The 8,757-nt window shown below is 44.1% G+C and overlaps 1 long non-coding RNA gene across 1 annotated transcript; it reads right to left on the reverse strand.

The window, feature by feature from the left end:
- Positions 1–1,717: 1,717 nt before the first annotated feature.
- On the reverse strand, positions 1,718–4,003 carry LOC141233431 (uncharacterized). Its single transcript, XR_012299524.1, has 3 exons — positions 3,943–4,003; positions 3,559–3,651; positions 1,718–1,803 (listed from the first exon to the last, which is right to left on the reverse strand). It is a non-coding gene; the product is annotated as an uncharacterized lncRNA (long non-coding RNA).
- Positions 4,004–8,757: the final 4,754 nt, after the last annotated feature.

Consider the following 8,757-nt stretch of genomic DNA (forward strand, 5'->3'; position numbering starts at 1 on the left):
TCTTATAGGATCTGCTTTGTATTTATAATGTAAGTAAAGGAGCTGATTCTCACACTTACCTCGTCTCTTTTGCCTCTTTTCTTTATTTTCTGAGTTTTGTTGCTCTCTAAGCAAATACAGCGAAGATTTTCTTTTCTCGAGAGCTGGAATTTCTGATCAGAAAGTAGAAAAAAAAAACAGTAACAATATATTCTTATAAGATCTGCTTTGTGTCTATAATGTAAGTAAAGGGACGACTTATTACTTGATACTACTGTGCGGTCACTGTGGCTGAACGACAGAGGAATCTTATTCATAAAGAGGTCAGGGATCATTGTTAGCCATCATATATGTGATGGTCCGTACTGGACATCTAGTGTCTCCCGGAAGTCTGTGTTACTGTTTTGGTTCAGCAGTCCGAACAAAGCTTGTTGAAAGGATGCAGCACAGCCAATCAACAAACTTTTCTGGTGTGGGCACTTCAGGCCCCATCACAGCCATGCCAAGTATTGGTATGCCTGTGATTGGCCGGCGCAGTATAAAGGGGACCCCATGTCATTTTTGGGGGTGCACCTCCCTTTAATAATCAGTGAAGGCTATGCAGACAGCCGTGAGCTGATATTAATAGCCTGGGAAGCTTCATGGACATTGGCCTCTTCCCAGAATAATAACACCAGACCCGAGCTGTCTGCTTTCCCTCATCTGGGCATTTTTTTATTTTATTTTTTTAATTATTATCTAAATACATGTACAGTAAGCTACACACACATACTGCACTAAATTATATATCTCACTGACAAATTTCTAACTATGCACAGGCACCGGCTGGTGAATACCGTATTTTTCGGACTATAAGACGCACCTAGGTTTTAGAAGAGTAAAATAGAAAAAAAATGTAAGCAAAAAATGTTGTCATGATGCCCTGTTAAGGGGGAGGGGGTCTGCTTCTGACAATGTGTAATGTACCCTACTTCCGTTAATATCCCCCATCCTGGTATATATGGCCCCCTCCTTCCTGTTATATGTGGCCCTCATCCCCATCCTGATATGCAATGGCACCCCAATCCACCATCCTGGTATGCATGGCTCCCCAATCCCCCATCCTGGTATGCATGGCCCCCTTATCCCTCTTCCTGGTATGTATGGCACCCTTCATCCTGTTATGTATGGCTCCCCCGCACACCCATCCAGGTATGTATGGCACCTTCATCCCTCTTCCTGGTATGTATGGTACCTTCATTCCTCTTGCATCCCTGTATGTATGGTCCCCCTCATCCTTCATCCCTGTATGTATGGACCCCCTCATCCCAGTATATATGGCCCCTTTCATCCCTGTATGTATGGCCCCCCTCATGCCACATCCCTGTATGTATGGCCCCCCTCATGCCTCATCCCTGTATGTATAGCCCCCCTCATCCTTGTATGCATTGCCTCCTCATCACTTATATGCATGGCCCCCTCATCCTTGTATGCATCGCCCCCCCTCATCCTTATATGCATGGCCCCCTTCATCCCTGTATGTATGGCCCCCTCATCCTGGTATGCTTGGCACCCCCTGTTCCCTGTCACGCTGCTCATAAAAAAAATAAACAATCATACTCACCTCCTCTCTCCTCCAGCGCTGTGTTCCCCGAACATCCACGGGTCTGCACATCCCTAATAACAACTGCTCCACATGAATTATTCTCACTGAATGACATCACACAACATGGAGCTGACTCTCACGCTTACCTCGTCTCTTTTCCCTCTTTTCTTCATTTTCTGAGATTTCTTGCTCTATACTCAGATATATTGAAGATTTTCTTTCCACGTCAGCTGGAATTTCTAATCAGAAAGTAAAAAAAAGCCCTCATTAACAATATATTCTTATAGGATCTGCTTTGTGTCCATAATGTAAGTAAAGGGACGACTTATTACTTGATACCACTGTGCGGTCACTGTGGCTGAACGGCAGAGGAATCTTATTCATAAAGAGGTCAGGGATCATTGTTAGCCATCATATATGTGACGGTCTGTACTGGACATCTAGTGTCTCCCGGAGGTCTGTGTTACTGTTCGGGTTCAACAGTCCGAACAAAGCTTGTTGAAAGGATGCAGCACAGCCAATCAACAAACTTTTCTGGTGTGGGCACTTCAGGCCCCATCACAGCCATGCCAAGTATTGGTATGCCTGTGATTGGCCGGCGCAGTATAAAGGGGACCCCACGTCATTTTTGGGGGTGCCCCCCCTTTTAATAATCAGTGAAGGCTATGCAGACAGCCGTGAGCTGATATTAATAGCCTGGGAAGCTTCATGGACATTGGCCTCTTCCCAGAATAATAACACCAGTCCCGAGCTGTCTGCTTTCCCTCATGTGGGCATTTTTTTATTTTATTTTTTAAATTATTATCTAAATACATGTACAGTAAGCTACACACACACACTGCACTAAATTATATATCTCACTGACAAATTTCTAACTATGCATAGGCACCGGCTGGTGAATACCGTATTTTTCGGACTATAAGACGCACCTAAGTTTTAGAGGAGCAAAATAGAAAAAAAATGTAAGCAAAAAATGTTGTCATGATGCCCTGTTAAGCTGGAGGGGGTCTGCTGCTGACACTGTTATAGGGGTAATGTACCCCACTTCTGTTAATATCCCCCATCCTGGTATATATGGCCCCCTCCTTCCTGTTATATGTGGCCCTCATCCCCATCCTGATATGCAATGGCACCCTAATCCACCATTCTGGTATGCATGGCACCCCAATCCCCCATCCTGGTATGCATGGCCCCCTCATCCCTCTTCCTGGTATGTATGGCACCCTTCATCCTGTTATGTATGGCGCCCCCGCACACCAATCCTGGTATGTATGGCACCTTCAACCCTCTTCCTGGTATGTATGGTACCTTCATTCCTCTTCCTGGTATGTATGGCACTCTTCAGCCCTGTATGTATGGCCCCCCTCATACTTCATCCCTGTATGTATGGACCCCCTCATCCCGGTATGTATGGCCCCCCTTCATCCCTGTATGTATGGCCCCCCCTCATGCCTCATCCCTGTATGTATAGTCCCTCTCATCCTTGTATGCATTGCCCCCCTCATCACTTATATGCATGGCCCCCTCATCCTTGTATGCATCGCCCCCCTCATCCTTATATGCATGGCCCCCTTCATCCCTGTATGTATGGCCCCCTCATCCTGGTATGCTTGGCACCCCCTGATCCCTATCACGCTGCTCATAAAAAAATAAACAATCATACTCACCTCCTCTCTCCTCCAGCGCTGTGTTCCCCTCTGTGCCGGAATATTCACTGCGTGCGTGGGGAGCAGTGACCACTCATTTTCCCTAATAGTTTGCACGTGGTAGCCGCAGCGCGGCTCCTGCTGCGCTCAGCTGTCTGTGTGCCCGCTATTAAAGTCCCATGAATATTCACCACATCCCGTTCGGGTTCGGGATCACGTTAGGGTAACATTCTTGAGCCTGATGGACCCGAACATCCACGGGTCTGCCCATCCCTAATAACAACTGCTCCACATGAATTATTCTCACTGAATGACATCACACAACATGGAGCTGACTCTCACACTTACCTCCTCTCTTTTCCCCCTTTTCTTCATTTTCTGAGATTTCTTGCTCTATACTCAGATATATCGAAGATTTTCTTTCGACGTCAGCTGGAGTTTCTAATCAGAAAGTAAAAAAAAGCCCTCATTAACAATATATTCTTACAGGATCTGCTTTGTATCTTTCCTGTATATAGTAGAATTGTTCTACTCCTGTCCCCTATACATCTGGTAATCTGGAAAAACTTTACAAAATTAGGCAAATAGAGATACAGTATGGGCCTATGGGCAACATAATTGGGATCCATGAAACATGTATAACATAGAAGACCACTAACAAAAATACCATATGAAAGTATTTGAGCCTTGACATCAACATTCTCATTTTTTGTGCTGTAGACATGTACATACCTGACAATGGGGACGAGGGTGGCAAGCTGGTAATAGCATCATCTCTAATAGACACAGGAAAAGATTCTTTCTGCCTGTTTGGAAGAAAATAAACGTGTAAATTACAAGTAAATTCGGTATAGAAGGGGTTGTCTCACTAGATTAACATCAACAATAAGGCCTATTAGGATATATAAGAGTTATGGTAGGGAAGGTTTCCTACTCAAAACTACCTTCTATAAAGCAGAGCGAAAAACCACTACCAAGAATGGCTGGCATGTAGTACTACATCTCTCCTACAGTGTGGACATCACTAAAAGTGCATGACTGGCTGCAATTATGGGCTGTCACCACCAGAGGTTTCTGAAGCTAAAAGCACAATGACTGCTAATCACGGGTGATGCATGCTGTATTTGTTGTTATGGTATTTATGTCCTATATTTGGGTTTGTGCATATATATTAGTATGAAGCTCCCAGTAATGACCTTAGAATCTACTCACATTTCTGAGATGCTTGTGCTGGATGCCGGGGTACACTCTGGAGGGGACTTGGGATCCTCATTGTTCATCCTCCTAGTAGCGGTGGTACAGAGCTAAATGTGGACAACAAGAAGATATTAAATACTTTTTTTTTACTTTTACAGGTCTTTTTTTACATATTTTAGATTAATTGTTCTCATACTTACTTTAGAAAGCTTTTCAGAAGAAGATGTAAAATTCTGGAAGTTAAAGCTCTCATTGTCCTCCTCATCCTCTGAGACGAGATGTTTGTTTATATCAGAGTGATCTACCAGAGATAAGTAAAGAAGTATTATTAGAGATTGTTAGTTTAGCACAGTCACCATTTATCCGTAATATTAATGGGAGCCAATTGTCTCAAATTATGGTAGACGAGACAAATAGCTGCTTTGTCTAGATGACGTCTCCTTCTACTTACTGATAGGGGAGCTTATGTCTACGTCTGACAAAAGCTGAGGAACGTACTCAGGCTTCTGACTTAAAAGGTTGTCAAAGTCTACATCACTCAGGAATGGATGACCTTTGATCTCAAATGCTCCTGCTGTAGAAGACAAAACAAAAGTATTGCGGATATTGTCAGAGACTGCTCCATATCTGAACTGTTTAACTTAATCTGAACTAATGACATAACTGAGCAAACATGAAGGAAATATACTGAAAGTCATATTATGGCGAACTAAAAATGGATGAGCTGATAGAGAAGTGCTGAGTCTCATGGACTTGAGCGATATGTCCTTGGTGTAATAATTATCTGTTACCTGTCCCAAGTCTTTGTGCAGGAATTTTTCTGAGCAGTTTAGTGATGAGGTTCTGAGCAACAAAGGGAGGAACGGGATTACAATCCCAAATTACGCCTCCTGTTATATAGAAAAAGACAGAAAATGAAACCTCTTTATTGGACTGTACGACAAAGCAAAGGAAATAAGTAAACAAATGTAACCAATCAAAGCTATAATCGGATTATTCTACTTACCTGTGACAACATTTTCATAAATCTCAGTTGGGGAATTTCCATAAAATGGAACCAATCCCACAAGAAATTGATGTAGTATGATCCCCATTGACCACCAATCAACAGGTCTCCCATAGCCTTTTTTCAGGATGACCTCTGGGGCTACATAATATGGGGTGCCACAGACCTGGAAACCAATAGAAGAAAGAGATGAGATTGATGATGCCATTAATATGACAAGTTCTCACCATAAAAACACAATGACAGAAGATAAAATATCAGTGGAAAAGTTCTCTAGGAATGAAGAACGTAGAGAAGAAGCAATAGTGTGATGAGATTTGTAAAGAACAAGCTGGGTTTCTGTAAGTGATGCTGACCTCATGGTCCCGGAACTCTCTGGTGATGTCCTCTGTTAATTGCTTGTAGATGTTGGTTTTTGGTATCATGATACCAACTTTTGAAAGCCCAAAATCGGTAACTTTAATGTGTCCAGCAGATGTTATCAGGAGGCTGCGAAAAAAAAGATGATTTTAGCCTTACAGACTATATGATAATAAATAATAACTTTCCCTCCTTATTATACTACAGGGGCACTTACTTCTCCGGTTTCAGGTCTCTGTGCACCACACCACAGCTGTGCAAGTATTCCACAGCTACAACCACTTCTGCAAAGTACAAGCGGGTCAAGGGGACAGATAAATGACCCCTGGTGTTTAGAAGGGTCTGACAGTTTCCACCTATAGAAAAAAAGGAAATATGACAGGTGAGGGGTTTATAAATCAGATCCCTGTGACGAATAATGAGAAGTCAGCAGATATATTTGGCAGGAGAGAATATATACAGATGTAAAGGATAGTGCACATAATATTAGACAAAAGTAGTGGTAAAATGTGGTCCTTAACTAATTACATAAATACATGTCCCACTCAATATGAGTGGCCCCTCACACATAATTTGGACAACACAGAATGAGGATCCCCACACAGAATAAGGACTCCCACAGCACACCACTCAGTATGAGGACCCCACTCAGTTTAGGGGCATTCACAGTCAGCAACTCAATATAGGAGAATTCACAGTCTCCCATAGCCTCTCGCACAGTATTATGTCTCCCACAGCCCCCAATTCAGTATTATGGCCCTCACCAGTCCCCCACTCAGTATTATGCCCCCCACCAGCCCCATCACTCAGTATTATGGCACCTACCAGCCTCACTATTTCATATTATGGCCCTCACCAGCCATCTAATCAGTATCATGGCCCCCACCAGCCCCACCAATCAGTATTATGGGCCTCACCCGCCCTCCATTCAGTATCATGGCCGCCTCCAGCCCCACCACTTATACAAATCAGTATAGTTGTTCCCACGAGCCGCTTAACTCAATATTATGACTCCCAGCAGCCCCACCACTCAGTATTATGGCTGACACAAGCCTCACTACTCAGTATTATGGCCCTCCATCAGCCCCATCACTCATTATTATGGACCTCACCAGCCCCACCACTCAGTATTATGGCCCTCACCAGCCATCTAATCAGTATCATGGCCCCCACCAGCCCCACCAATCAGTATTATGGGCCTCACCAGCCCTCCAATCAGTATCATGGCCTCCACGAGCCCCACCACTTAGTATTATGGCCCTAACCATCCATCCAATCAGTATAATGGCCCCACCACTCAGTATTATGGCCCCCTCCAGCCCCATTACTCAGTTTTATGGCACCCACCAACTCTCAGTATTATGGCCCTCACCAAGCCTCCAATCAGTATCATGCCCCCCCCCCCCCCATCTTCCAAATCAGTATGATGGCCCCCATCAATGCTCCAATTAGTATGATTGGCTACCTTCAGCCCCCTATTCAGTATTATGGTCGCCACCACTCAGTATAATTGTCCCCACTAGCCCCCCAACTCATTATTATGGCTCCCTCCAGCCCCACCACTCAGTATTATGCCCCCCTGAAATCAGCATGATGACCCCCACCAGTGCCCCAAACAGTATGATTGGCTACTGCCAGACACCCATTTAGTATTATGGCCCCTACAAATACTAACATAAAAAGCACTACTCATCTCACCCCATTCCCCAGGCATTCTGGTCAGTGCAGTGTGAGTACTGAGTCGCCACACTACAGGCGTGATGCTATTGCGACTTTTCACCTTCAGTGCACAGAGTCTCAGACTCACCACAGGCTGAATGGTGGATCAGGGAGCTTTTGGCTTCTTGATCCACCATTCTGTTCAGCCATATTCGCATTCTGAGGATGTGGCTATGCTGAAATTTTGATGATAGGAACAGGGATGGGAAACAAAGCAAAGTGGCGCGGGACCCGTCCGACTCATGGGCACCATAGCACCCGTGCACACAGATCAATGAATTTCCAGGTATCTTGGTAATATATAACCTATAGTAAATTCTCTGAGGGGATGTAGCCAACCACTTGGACAAATCCTAATTATATGAGCGGTGATAAGATGTAAGCAGACATGGATTGAATATAATATAATGTACATGTCCTACCTTCTACATACTCCATAACCATACACAGGTGAGATTTAGTTGGAAAGGAGCAGAGCATGGAGACCACAAAGGGACAATCAGCGAATGTTAAGATGTCCCTCTCCAGAAAGGCCAATTCCACTTTTCTTGGAGTATCCAGGTTCTGCTTGGCCATTTTCTTCATTGCAAAGATCTGGTGTGAGTCTTTATGCTGCACTAAGTATACGGCCCTGGAGAAAAGGAGAATCTATGGGTTATAATGAATCCTTATTAATAGTCCATCTATAGAAGTCATTACATGATCTTCTGTACCAATTCTTGAAATCTGGCCGTCACTGGATATTCATTTCAAGAAATTAATAAAATAGCACTTAGATCAACTATGGGCGATCTGCACAATGCCATGTCTGTCTGAGGCCTCACCCATGTCGCATTAGAGACATGGGAGAGAATCTACCCAAATTCTTCTTGGCCAGATTCTCTATATTTGGTCAATAGATACGATTCTGTCCAAGTGACATTTAGTGCAAATTGAAATTCCTCCAATTGCTGTAAGAAGAAATTTGTTATGCTCCTCCCATACCCTATGGCATAATAAAAGGAGGGGATGGAAGTAGTTAAAAAATAATAAAACATGTTATACCCACCTATCCTTGGCTCTCACCTGTCCATCACTGCAGTCCTGCGTCCTCTGTGCCAGTCTTTGGATGTTCTGGCGCCCCCTTCTGGTGCTGAGGCCAGTGATTGGACTCACATTGTCATGGTGGAGGATGTGGGTGCAGATGTCATTGACGTCAGTATCGTGTCAATCCTCACGTGACCGTGTGCAGCCAATCTCTCTTATCAGCTCCATAATGGAGCCGC

This window comes from Phyllobates terribilis, unplaced genomic scaffold (genome assembly GCF_046119375.1).
Source record: "Phyllobates terribilis strain yellow unplaced genomic scaffold, ASM4611937v1 Scaffold_594__1_contigs__length_1004882, whole genome shotgun sequence".
Taxonomy (NCBI): Eukaryota; Metazoa; Chordata; class Amphibia; order Anura; family Dendrobatidae; genus Phyllobates; species Phyllobates terribilis.